The following is a 12,525-nucleotide window of genomic DNA, read 5'->3' as shown; positions in this document are numbered from 1 at the left end:
AAGGGGAAAAGGACCCAGAAAAGGAGACAGTGAGATAAACAGCCAGCCAGGGGAGTGTGTTGTCCTGGAAATCAAGTGCTGGAAGTGTCTCAGGGAGTAGAGAGATCAATGATGTGGAAATGTACTGGTGGACCAAGTTAAGGAAAAAGAAAGATTTGGCCATTAGATATGGCAAGATAGACATCATCACTGATGTTGAAAAGCCTATTTCAGTGAAATAATGGCTGTGAAAACCTGAATGAATAGGTCAGGTGCGACTGGGAGGTAAGAAAGTTGAAACAGTGAGCACATCAACTCTTTCAAATGTGTGTCTATGAATCAAAGTAGAAAATAGGAAAGAAACTTTCTGGTTTTGAGTACCTAAATTATAGAACAATTTAATCTCATTTATTAGATAATCTTCATTTATTATTTATTGATGAGGACAATTAGACTCAAGTTCTCAACCCAAGATCTTAAGGTGAGAAGCTGGTGGAACAGGATGCAAAGCCAGTCTACTGGACTATTTTATTTCCACGGCTACATCCTTGGAAGCCTGCTTCACCACACAGGAGATGCTTACACGAGCAAAGAGCAAGCATCCTATCAGTGTGGGCCTCTACAACAAAGCATCACAGATCAGATGTCTTATAAACAAGAGGAATTTATTTATCACAGTGCTGGGGGCTGGAAATCTGAGATCAAGGTGCCATCATGTAAGGTTCTGGTGGGGTCTCTCTGCCAGTCTGCAGACTACTGATGCCTCCCTGCATTCTCACATGGTAGAAAGAAGAGAGACAGAGCTTTTTGGGCCCTTCTATAAGGCAGTGATTCCATTCATGAGGCTCCGCCCTTGCGACCCACTCAGCTCCCAAAGGCCTCACCTCTTCATACCATCACACTGCATGTTAGGATTTCACTATGAATCTGGGGAGCAAAAATGCCAGTCTGTACCCCAAGGAGGATATTCTTTCTAGATATCATTTCATATCTCATTCATCCTAAAGGCCTAATAGCCACCTGTGGGCTGATTGACCTGACAGCGATATAGGTCTGGGTGGATATTTTTGATGTTTTTAATTGCTTGAATAGAATTTTATTCATTCCCCCTCCTTTTTCTCCATCTGCTCCTACCCCATGAAGAAACAGTGTCATAATTTGTCTGGAAAACCTCTTCCACATCAGCTTTAACTTTGTGTCTCAGGAATGGAGCCCTCAGTATTAGCAGGCAGAAGTCGACCCTTCTGGGAGCTGTGACTTACTAGTATTGGGCACACTGGCAAGCTGTACCTTAATGTTTCCTCATAGCGCACTATGCCAACAGCTCAAGCATCAAGGGCTCCCTGTACAGCAGTATTCCCTGACATGATGGATCACTATAATTTCATTACAGTCTTGTGAGTCAATGATGTGGGAAGAATGGGCCATCATTTTTAGCCCCTTGGGAAAGAAGCTATTTTGCTTCCCAGTGGAACCACCTGCCATTTTATCCATGTCCACCATTTTAGAATTTCTGCCTCAGGCTCTCATACCAGCATTGGGCAATCACATCTGGAGAACCACAATTTTTATGATTTTCAATGATATAACCATTCAGTTCAGTTCAATTCAGTTCAGTTGCTCAGTCATGTCTGACTCTGTGACCCCATAGACTGCAGTATGCCAGACTTCCCTGTCCATCACCAACTCCCGGAGCTTTCTCAAACTCATGTCCATCTAGTCGGTGATGCCATCCAACCATCTCATCCTCCACTGGCTCCTTCTCCTCCTGCCTTCAATCTTCCCCAGCATCAGGGTCTGTTCCAGTGAGTCAGTTCTTCACATCAGGTGGCCAAAGTATTGGAGTTTCAGCTTAGTATCAGTCCTTCCAATGAATATTCAGGAATGATTTCCTTTAGGATAGACTGGTTTGATTTCCTAGCAATCAACAGTTCAAAAGCATCAATTCTTCAGTGCTCAGCTTTCTTTATAGTCAAACTCACATCCATACATGATTACTGGAAAAATCATAGATTTGACTGCACAGACCTTTGTTGGCAAAGTAATGTCTCTGCTTTTTATTATGCTGTCTAGGTTGGTCATAACTTTTCTTCCAAGGAGTAAGCCTCTTTTAATTTCATGGCTGCAGTCACAATCTGCAGTGATTTTGAAGCCCAAAATATTTAGTCTCTCACATCTCACTGTTTCCTTTTGATGAAAGTAAAAGAGGAGAGTGAAAAAGATGGCTTAGGTTCAACATTCAGAAAACTAAGATCATGGTATCTGGTCCCATCACTTTATGGCAAAAAGATGGGGAAACAGTGGAAACAGTGACATAGTTTATTTTGGGGGGCTCCAAAATCACTGCTATGGTTTTTCCTGTGGTCATGTATGGATGTGAGAGTTGGACTGTGAAGAAGGCTGAGCACCGAAGAATTGATGCCTTTGAACTGTGGTATTGGAGAAGAAACTTGAGAGTCCCTTGGACTGCAAGGAGATCCAACCAGTCCATTCTGAAGGAGCTCAGCCCTGGGATTTCTTTGGAAGGACTGATGCTAAAGCTGAAACTCCAGTACTTTGGCCACGTCATGCCAAGAGTTGACTCATTGGAAAAGACTCTGATGCTGGGAGGGATTGGGGGCAAGAGGAGAAGGGGACGACAGAGGATGAGATGGCTGGATGGCATCATTGACCCGATGGACGTGAGTCTGAGTGAACTCCGGGAGTTGGTGATGGACAGGGAGGCCTGGCGTGCTGCGATTCATGGGGTCGCAAAGAGTCGGACGTGACTGAGCGACTGAACTGACCTGATCTGATCTGATCTGATCTGAAAATCACTGCAGATGGTGACTGAAGCCATGAAATTAAAAGACACTTACTCCTTGGAAGAAAAGTTTTGACCAACCTAGATGGCATATTAAAAAGCAGAGACATTATTTTGCCAACAAAGGTCCATCTAGTCAAGGCTATGGTTTTTCCAGTAGTCATGTATGGATGTGGGAGAAGGCAATGGCACTCCACTCCAGTACTGTTGCCCGGAAAATCCCATGGATGGAGGAGCCTGGTAGGCTGCAGTCCATGGGGTCGCAGAGTTGGACATGACTGAGCGACTGAACTAAACTGAACTGTTTCCATTGTTTCCCCATCTACTTGTCATGATGTGATGGGACCTGATGGCATGATATTCATTTTCTGAATGTTGAGCTTTAAGCAAACTTTTTCACTCTCCTCTTTTCACTTTCATCAAGAGGCTCTTTAGTTCTTCTTCGTTTTCTGCCATAAAGGTGGTCATCTGCATATCTGAGGTTATTGATGTTTCTCCCAGCAATCTTGATTCCAGCCTGTGCTTCACCAGCCTGGCATTTCTCGTGATGTACTCTGCATACAAGTTAAACAAGGAGGATGCCGATATACAGCCTTGGTGTACTCCTTTCCCAATTTGGAACCAGTCTGTTGTTCCATGTCTGGTTCTAACTGTTGCTTCTTGGCATTTTCCGTTGTATTTATGGTGTGAGGAAAGAGCACTAAAGTGATATATCAGAATAGCAGTTGGTGGGGAGTCTGGTCACTCCATTTTCTTTGTGATTTTAGAAAAGTGTGTGCATATGTGCATGGTGCTGCTGTCCAACCCTTTGCGACCCCATGAACTGTAGCCTGTTAGGTTCCTCTGTCCATGGAATTTTCTAGGCAAGAATACTGGAGTGGGTTGCCACTCCCTCCTCTAGGGGATTGGCAGGGTGATTCTTTACCACTGGTGCCACATGGGAAAATAAAGAAAAGTAAGTAATACTTATTGAGTGTCTTATATATAGACAGAGATGGACATATGTACACACAAATGGGTATATGTGTACACATACACATTCACAAATACATGCATATGTATGTATGTATATTTGTATGTACGTATCTGTCTAACTACGATCTATCTGCAACTTAAATCCTCAAACCACTAGTAGCATGTCTGACTCCTAGCAGGAATATAGTCAGTCTAAGCCTTTTCTGTGTGAAAGTGTTAAGCATGTTGTTGCTCCTGCCTCCTTCGCAGTGCTGCTGGAAACCTGACGAAGGCAGCTGTGTGAGATTGAGAGGAAATGTAAAGACAACGAGCAGATGTGTCAGGCACTGGGCCATTCACTGGAAATACAGCGATTCGATAGAAATGTCTTCAGCGTGGCTTCCTGGCAATTTGTCTCCTGCCTGGAAATATGCAGGGCGCTGAAGGTAGGAGGCCATATGCTCAGGTTCTCAAAGTCTAAATGACAGGCGGAAGACTTTTTCCACTGACAAAGGAAGAAAACTTGGTGTCTGCAAAGCAAGAGTGGATGCAGCTGAAAGACCCAGAAATTCTGATGACAGAGCCTCTTACTTGCCCTAAGAGGATATGTGGTATTTTAGGGTGGCCTTTGAAATACAGTTGGGTTTCTCCTTTTATTTTCTAGGTAAATATTTGTCTAAGCTTGCTCTTTTAAGAATAAAAATAGAAGCTCTTCACCATTGTAGAGTGTTGCTAACTTACCGCAGTGTTTTCACATAATTAGTTCGTGCAATGCTCATGATAACCCCAAGTTATTTTGCCTTATTTTGATGAAGAAGCAATCTCAGAACCATGAAGAACCTCATCCAAGGCGGGGAAGGCTGTAGTGAAGCTGGGACTTGGACCTGGGCCTATTTGATGGCGCCTTGAAAAGTCACAGCTATTTGTGTCCCTTCCTTGAACTTCCTGGTGGTATCCTCCTTGCCTTATCACCAGACTCTTCAGATGGGATGCTGCTGAATGCTGCTGCTGGAGCTGGAGCTGGGGGTCACGTGCTGAACTGGGCATTTACATATTCCTTACTAGACCTCGAGAAAGTCAGAGGGTTCAGGGAAGTAGGATGGTTAGGTGAAGAGGAGCTTGAGACTAGCTTATTTACCAAACATGATGCAATTATTTCAATATCTTTATATGTAGTGTAACCACACCAGAGAGAGATGACTGAATCTCAGCTCTTCTTAGGGCAACTGTTAAAAATATACATCTCCAGATACCTGCTGTGAAGGTTTTGATGAAGCAGCCATCCAGGGAAGCTAGGCAATAAATCTGTCTGTGTGTATATTTGAACACAATTCTGGTAGATGCTGGGGAGCAAACGAATTCTGGAAACAGTGGCATCATGTTGAATGTGGTCAGATTGAATCAGACTGCCTATATAAATCCCAGGTATGTAACCTTAAGAAAATTGCTTAACCTTTGAAAATCTCATTTCCTCCTCTATTTTCTCTCATCATGTATATTTGCAATAATTAAAGTGAGTACCTCACATGGTTGTTCAAAAGATCAAGGTTAACCAATCTATGTAAAATGCTAAGTACAGTCACCAGTGGGTCCCTGTGAGCAGCCCGTAAATGTTGGCTATAAAGACATCCTTTTAGCTGTATAAGTGCCTGTCTTCTAATGCAGCCTTTATCTACACTTAGAGTGTCTTTGAAGCTGAGTTTCTCATGTGAAGATGGCTTGCTGTCCTTTCATTATTTGAATAATTTAGCAATGATGACAATAATTTAGAGCAGTAGTTCATGGACTTAAATCATCTGGGGAGAAAGTTTACTACTGTCTTCCCACTTCAGAGAAATCTGTACATGCAGCTGCAAACAAAACCCTCTATAAAATAATCGGAGGAGGCCTAAAAATTCCTAGAGATTCCCTGGTGGCTCAGTGGTAAAGAATCCACCTGCAATGCAGGAGACATAGGTTTGATCCCTGGGTTGGGAAATGGCAACCCACTCCAGTATTCTTGCCTGGGAAATCCCATGGACAGTGGAGCCTGGTGGGCTACCATTGGTGGGGCCGCAAAGAGTCCAACATAACTAAGCAACTAAACAACAACAAAAATTCCTGAGTCTATAATTCATTGGGTCTGAAAGATATTGGAGAAGCTAGTTAACATCTCACATAATTTTAAAGATAAAAAATGTGAAGACTAGAGCAATTGGGAGATTGCTGGGTTCTGTGTGCCACCATCCATGTGGTCACTTCTACCCGAAGCGGATGGCACAGTACCCTGCCCGTGGGGAAGACTTCATCACTGCTGTCTTACAAGATCACCTCTGTGTGAAGCTGTGATGCAGCCGGGGTCAATTTTTGACTTGGAACAACATTCTGAGCTGTACATCTGCTCATCAAGTTCAAATATTTTTCTTGCCCCTTTCACAAGTCACATAGCTATTTTCAGGTATCTCGCTCTTTTGATGATCAGCTTTAGAAGTTTTATCACCATAATTCATCTTTTCAAGTAACTTATAATCGTTGCTTTTTTTTCTGTTTTTATCTAATTTTTATTTCACTAATGTTGACTCATATTTTGATTGCCTTCTTTTTTCTCCTTTGGGTCTAATTTGCTTTGTTTGTGTGTATCTTTATTAAGTTACGGTCTTAGGCCTTTGCCTTTATACCATTCCTCTCTTATACTGCAGCACTTAAAGCCATTCCAACTCTTTTTATTTAATTTTTAAAGTTTTTTGGCCACACCAAGTGGCACCTGAGGATATTAAGTTCCCTGACCAAGGATTGAACTCATGCCCCCTGCAGTAGAAACGTAAAGTCTTAACTACTGGACAACCAAGGAAGTCCCTCCTACTCCCTTTAAATGCTGATTTAGAAAAATTCTACAAGCATTGATGTTGTCAGTATTTTTATCTATGTTCTGTTAATTACCAAAAGAGGAATGTTGGAATCTCTGTACTTGATAGTAGATTTGTCTATATGTCCCTCTAGTTTTGTCAATGTTTGGTTTTAAAATTTTTTAAAAAATTTGTTTTAATTGAAGGATAATTGCTTTACAATATTGTGTTGATTTCTTCTGTACCCCAGGGTGAATCAGCTGTAAGTATACATATGACCCCTCCCTCTTGAACCTCCCTCCCACCTCAGCCCCTGGCCCACCCTTCTAGGTCATCACAGAGCACCAAGCTGAGATCCCTTTGTTATACAGCAGCTTCCTACTGCTGCTGCTGCTAAGTCGCTTCAGTCGTGTCCGACTCTGTGCGACCCCATAGACGGCAGCCCACCAGGCTCCCCGTCCCTGGGATTCTCCAGGCAAGAGCACTGGAGTGGGTTGCCATTTCCTTCTCCAGTGCATGAAAGTGAAAAGTGAAAGTGAAGTCGCTCAGTCGTGTCCGACCCTCAGCGACCACATGGACTGCAGCCCACAAAGCTCCTCCGTCCATGGGATTTTCTAGGCAAGAGTACTGGAGTGGGGTGCCCTTGCCTTCTCCGAACTTCCCACTAGCTATGTGTTTTACATATGGCAGTGCATATGTTTCAATGTTTGTTTTGTAAAACTTTTTGAAACTCTATTATTAGTTTAGTACAGAGTGTGATCCTGACACCTTCTTGATTAATGTAATCTTTAACCATTGTTAAATGCATTTGCTTAGTAATATTCTTTCTTTTTGAAGTTTACTTTGATGAATATTAATAGAGTTACATCTTTTTCTCTCAACGTTTGTATAATGTACTGTTTCTATCCTTTTATTATCAGCCTGTTTGAAGTCTCTTGTTAATAACCTGTAACCAGGTCTTGCTTTGTATCCAATTTTAAAGTTTGGCCTTTTAATTGGATTGCTTTGTCTCTTTGTTTTCAATATAAATATATATGTTTCGGTTGAATTCTACTGTAATTCCTATTGGTCTGTTTATCCCATTTACTTTTTGTTTCTCTGCATCTCATTCCTTTCTTCCAGTTTTGAATTTGTAGTATTCTACTTTACCTCATTCACCTATTTGTTATAGCTCAGACTTTTCATTGGTTGCTTTAGATGTTACAAGATGCATGCTAACATTTTACATTTTTCTGCAAATAAAATTATACCATCACATGAAAATGTAAGATTCCTATAATGGTATTTTCCATTTTCCCTCTCCCACTCAGAGCAAGGACCAAGGTGAAGTGCATGAGGTGCAAACACGGCCTCAGTCCTTAGATTTTGTGTTTTCAGTGCCTCATTCACCTCACCCTCAGCCCTCCTCCCACTCCGATTATCTGATTGTTTTATGCTATGGACCTGCAGTGCATTGCTATTATGTTCATTTTAAACAGTCAATCATCTTTAAAGAAATTATAAAAACACATACGCATGTGTGTATGTGGGTGTGTGTGAGTACAATAAAAAGGTATATTGACCCTTTTGTTACTTTTATGCTTTCTCCTGCAATCTGACTTTTAAATGGTATCTTTTAGCATTCTTTCAGTTTAGGTCAGCAAAATTGTAGACAAATTTTCTCACCCTTTATCCATTTCAAAATGTCTTTATTTTGCATTCCTTTTTGAAGAGTAATTTGGTTATATCAAAAATTCTGAGATAGGACTTCCCTGGAAGGAGAAAGTTAAGACTTTGCCTTCCAAGGCAGGGCGTGCAGGTTTGAACCGTGGTCAGGGAGCTGGGATCCCACATGCCTCCCGGCCAAAAAAAATAAAACATAAAACAGAAGCAATATTGTAACAGATTCAATGAAGACTTAAACAAATTCTGAGTTGATATTTTTCTTTTTTTTCAGCACTTTAAAGATTTCACTTCAAAAACTATGAACCATGTATGTGTGATTTCCTTTGTATTTATCTTGCTTGTATATTGCTGAACTTTCTTGGTTCTGCGAGTTGATGTCTTTCAAAAATTTTGGAAAATTATTGTAAAGTCTCCAGTTCTCTATATTCTTTCCTCTGGTACCTCAATTACATATATCATTCATTTTGTTCCAAAGGTCTTGAATGCTGAAACTCATTTTTACTGAATCCCTTTTTCTCTTTGTGTTGTATGTTGGGTAACATCTACTCACCTGTCTTCAGGTTCAGGGGACTTCCACGTGGATTAGATGGCAAAGAATCTCCTGTACTGTAGGATACCTGTGTTTGATCCCTGGTCGGGAAGATCTCCTGGAGAAGGGAATGACAACCCACTCCAGTATTCTTGCCTGGAGAATCCCATGGACAGAGGAGCCTGGTAGGCTACAGTCCCTGGGGTCGCAAAGAGTTAAACACAACTGAGCGAGTAACACTTTCACTTTCAAGCTCAGTGATCCTTTCCTTGATATATGTACTCAGACTGTTTTGAAGCCCATGAAATAATGTTATATTTTTAATTTCTAGCACTTCACTGAACCTTTTTATTGGTTTCACCTCCCTGCTGAGATTCCCCATCTGTTCCTATGTGTTAACTTTTCCTACTAGATCATTTAATATATTTTTCATACCTGTTTTGAAGTCATAACGTGCTAATTCCAAAATTACATCCAATGTCAGACCTGCTTCTATTGACTAATTTCTCTCTTGATCAGGAGTCATATTTTCTTACATTTTTCATGTGCTCCAAATTTTAATCACTTGCCAGACATCCTCTACAAAATACAACAGATAATGAAATAGGTGGTATTTGCCTCCAGAAAAGGGTACACCCTTTCTTCCTTCAGGCACCTCGTAAGCTGGCTTGAGTCAAACTACTCTGAAGATAAAGTGAATCTGGCTACTGTGTGGAGAAATGAATTTGGGGATTTCAAGATCACGAGGGTAGTATGAGGAGGGCCACGTGGGAGAGTTCTCTGTTCCCCAGAGAAAAGCCATAATGGCTGAAATCAGGGTGCTAGCAGTGGAGAGGACAGTGGTCAAATTTTAGGGGTGAGCAAGTATGGGCAGAAATGAGGCCAAAAATGAGCACACAGTGAGTAAAAAGCATCCGTAACCGGGAGCAGAACCGACGTGCAAGTGAGAAGGATGGAAGGACTGAGGAAGGATGATCTTGGGGTTTGCCAGCTGGCTCTGCCTCTTCGGGACTCCCCACAGGGCAAACATGCCGCCCATTTCTCCCACCAGCCCAGGCACAAAAGGTGGCACGTGGTAGGAGAACAAAAACATCGCTACCAAATAACATATACTCAATCCAATTTGCCATCTCTCTTAAGTCTCCCTCACTGTTCCCTGAGCTCTCTTGGTCTAGTCCTATCTACTAGCCAACTGATATAAATAAAAGATTTAACATTATTTCAGGGGCAGTGGAGACTACAGAGCTAGTGATTTTAATATCCTGTTAAAGAAGCTGCCGCCCGGTGAAATTCTATGGCTTGCTTTGCTTAATTCTGGGAAAAGAAAAGCCACCGTGACCTTGATGAATCTTCACCTGTAATTCTGAGACATCTAAATATTTCAAATTCCTTCTGCACACCATAATCCTGCCCAGTAAGTAGCAAATAGTTTTCAGTATTTTCTTTGCTCAAACTGCATTATACATTTCTGGACTTACAGATCATAACTCTGCAATGACTTGCTACCTAGGCGTGACAGGCAGGAAGATTAGCACAGAGAGGAACTGACAAAAATGTTTGCAGAGAGACATGTTCATTCTCAGTGAGACGGAGGGCATTTGGGTCGTGATTTTCAGTGTCCAAAGATGGGGGTCGGCAGGTGGAAACTAGATTGAGTGTGCAGAGTCTGGATTATTGAGCTGCTTTAACTTATATCCTCAGCTTTCCTCTATTTACTGCCTCCTAATTAGTCAGGCTCTCTGAGAATCCCTCAAGCCATAGGGTTCCCCTCCTGATCTTTCTTTCTGGGTATAATATTATTGTCCAAGGGAGGGGAATTAGTGGGTTCCTATAAAGTCTCTGTAAAAGAGGCATTGGCCAATCATAACACAGGGGAAGACCAGAAACAGAATGGTTGTTAGTTCTTGCAGGAGATCCTAAAGCCAGAAGCTTTGATTACCAAGCCCAGGTCTTAAGAAAATGTCTTAAAGTCCAGCTAGGGCTGTTCTAGACAGTCAGATGCTTTTTCTTTTATCTTAGTCACAGACTGTTCTACTTGACTGGTGATGTTTATGTAGATGAAGCAAGATGTGTTTCCAGGACAAATTCCTTCTTGGCTGGTTGAAAGAACAAATGACTATGTGATCCTTCATCACAACTTTTGTTTGTCAAGGCCTCAGGGAAGCCCCTGTGTCTTGCATGACTTTTGTTTGGGTCAGATATGACTCCTGAATATTTTCTTTCCAATCGTATTATCATTCCTATCATGGGAACTTAAGCTCCCTCTCAGTTAGAGTTCAAGGTGAATCCTTCTTGGGCCATGATGTGGTGATGAAGAGGACCAGTTAAGTCAGCTATAGCAGCATGAGTGATCTTCTCCAAGAAATCTCTCTAGACTTCTCTAGAAATTTCAATCTGTGCTTGCATAAACACTTTTCCTTTAAAAATACACACCTATCATTCAGTGTAAGCCACAGGACTGATTGATCTTGACAAAGCTATAAACATGAGTTGGCACCTAATCAAAAGCCTTCTGCTTCCTGTTTAAAGAGACAGGAAAGCATGAAACAATGCATTTCTTTTTTTTTTTTTTTGCATTTCATTTTTAAAGAAAGGAAAGAGAATGGACTTTCTGAACACCTACTCTGTGCTACCTACTGAGTGAGATAATTTGCAGTCACTTATTTTAATTATTCCAACAACTTTATGAGGCTCAATTGTTAGATTTTCAGGAAAAAAAAAATAGGTAGAATGGATTCTGCTGTTTGTGTCTGCCCAGTAAATTATGCCTCCCTTTTTTGGAAGCAGCACTCATAATTCCCTTTGGGAAATTATCCTTCTCCTTGTCCATGGGATTCTGACTGAGTTCATCTCAGCCCTTATTTTGAGGGATGGGTCTACCACCCAGAACAGAACCATCAGAGCTGTTGGTTTGATGTGACACATGAGACCCAATTTAGTCTAATAAGAGTGAATCTTCATTTCAGTCAGTCGCGTTCAACTCTTTGCGACCCCGTGGACTGCAGCATGCCAGGCTTCCCTGTCCATTACCATCTCCTGAAGTTTGCTCAAACTCATGTCCATCAAGTCGGTGATGCCATCCAACCATCCCATCCTCTGTTGTCCCCTTCTCCTCTTGCCTTCAATCTTTCCTGGCATCAGGGTCTTTTCCAATGAATCAGTTCTTCACATCAAGGGGGCCAAAGTATTGGAGCTTCAGTTTCAGCATCAGTCCTTCCCATGAATATTCAGGGCTGATTTCCTTTAGGACTGACTGGTTGGATCTCCTTGCAGTCCAATGAACTCTCAAGAGTCTTCTCCAACACCACAATGAAAAGGCATCAATTTTTCAGCGCTCAGCTTTCTTTATGGTCCAACTCTCACATCTACTGGAAAAACCATAGATTTTACTAGATGGCCCTTTGTAGGCAAAGTGAATCTTATAAATGTCTTTTTGAGCAAGTCAGACAGTGAGGACTTTTTTTCCTTGAGGAATTAGAGTCAATAAGGATAATGCACATGTGGAGACATCAGAGGTCACCATCTGAGAAACCCTCTGGAGAAAAAGGAAAGCAAAGAGGTGATGGAGAAAGGGTGACATGGAATCAGCTGCATATAGGTGACTATGAAGACAGCTGTGCTTATTGCCATTGTCCACCAGACGTCCCAGTCCTGCAGTCTAGTGAAGCCTTTCTTTGTCTTCCCTGCAGCACATTGGGTTGGGTATCTTCTCACTAAAAACCTGTAATTATAGACTTGTTATAGGGTGTGGTGGGGAGGGTCATCAAGGT

This window comes from Bos javanicus, chromosome 14 (genome assembly GCF_032452875.1).
Source record: "Bos javanicus breed banteng chromosome 14, ARS-OSU_banteng_1.0, whole genome shotgun sequence".
Classification (NCBI taxonomy): Eukaryota; Metazoa; Chordata; class Mammalia; order Artiodactyla; family Bovidae; genus Bos; species Bos javanicus.
This window is presented reverse-complemented; position numbering follows the sequence as displayed.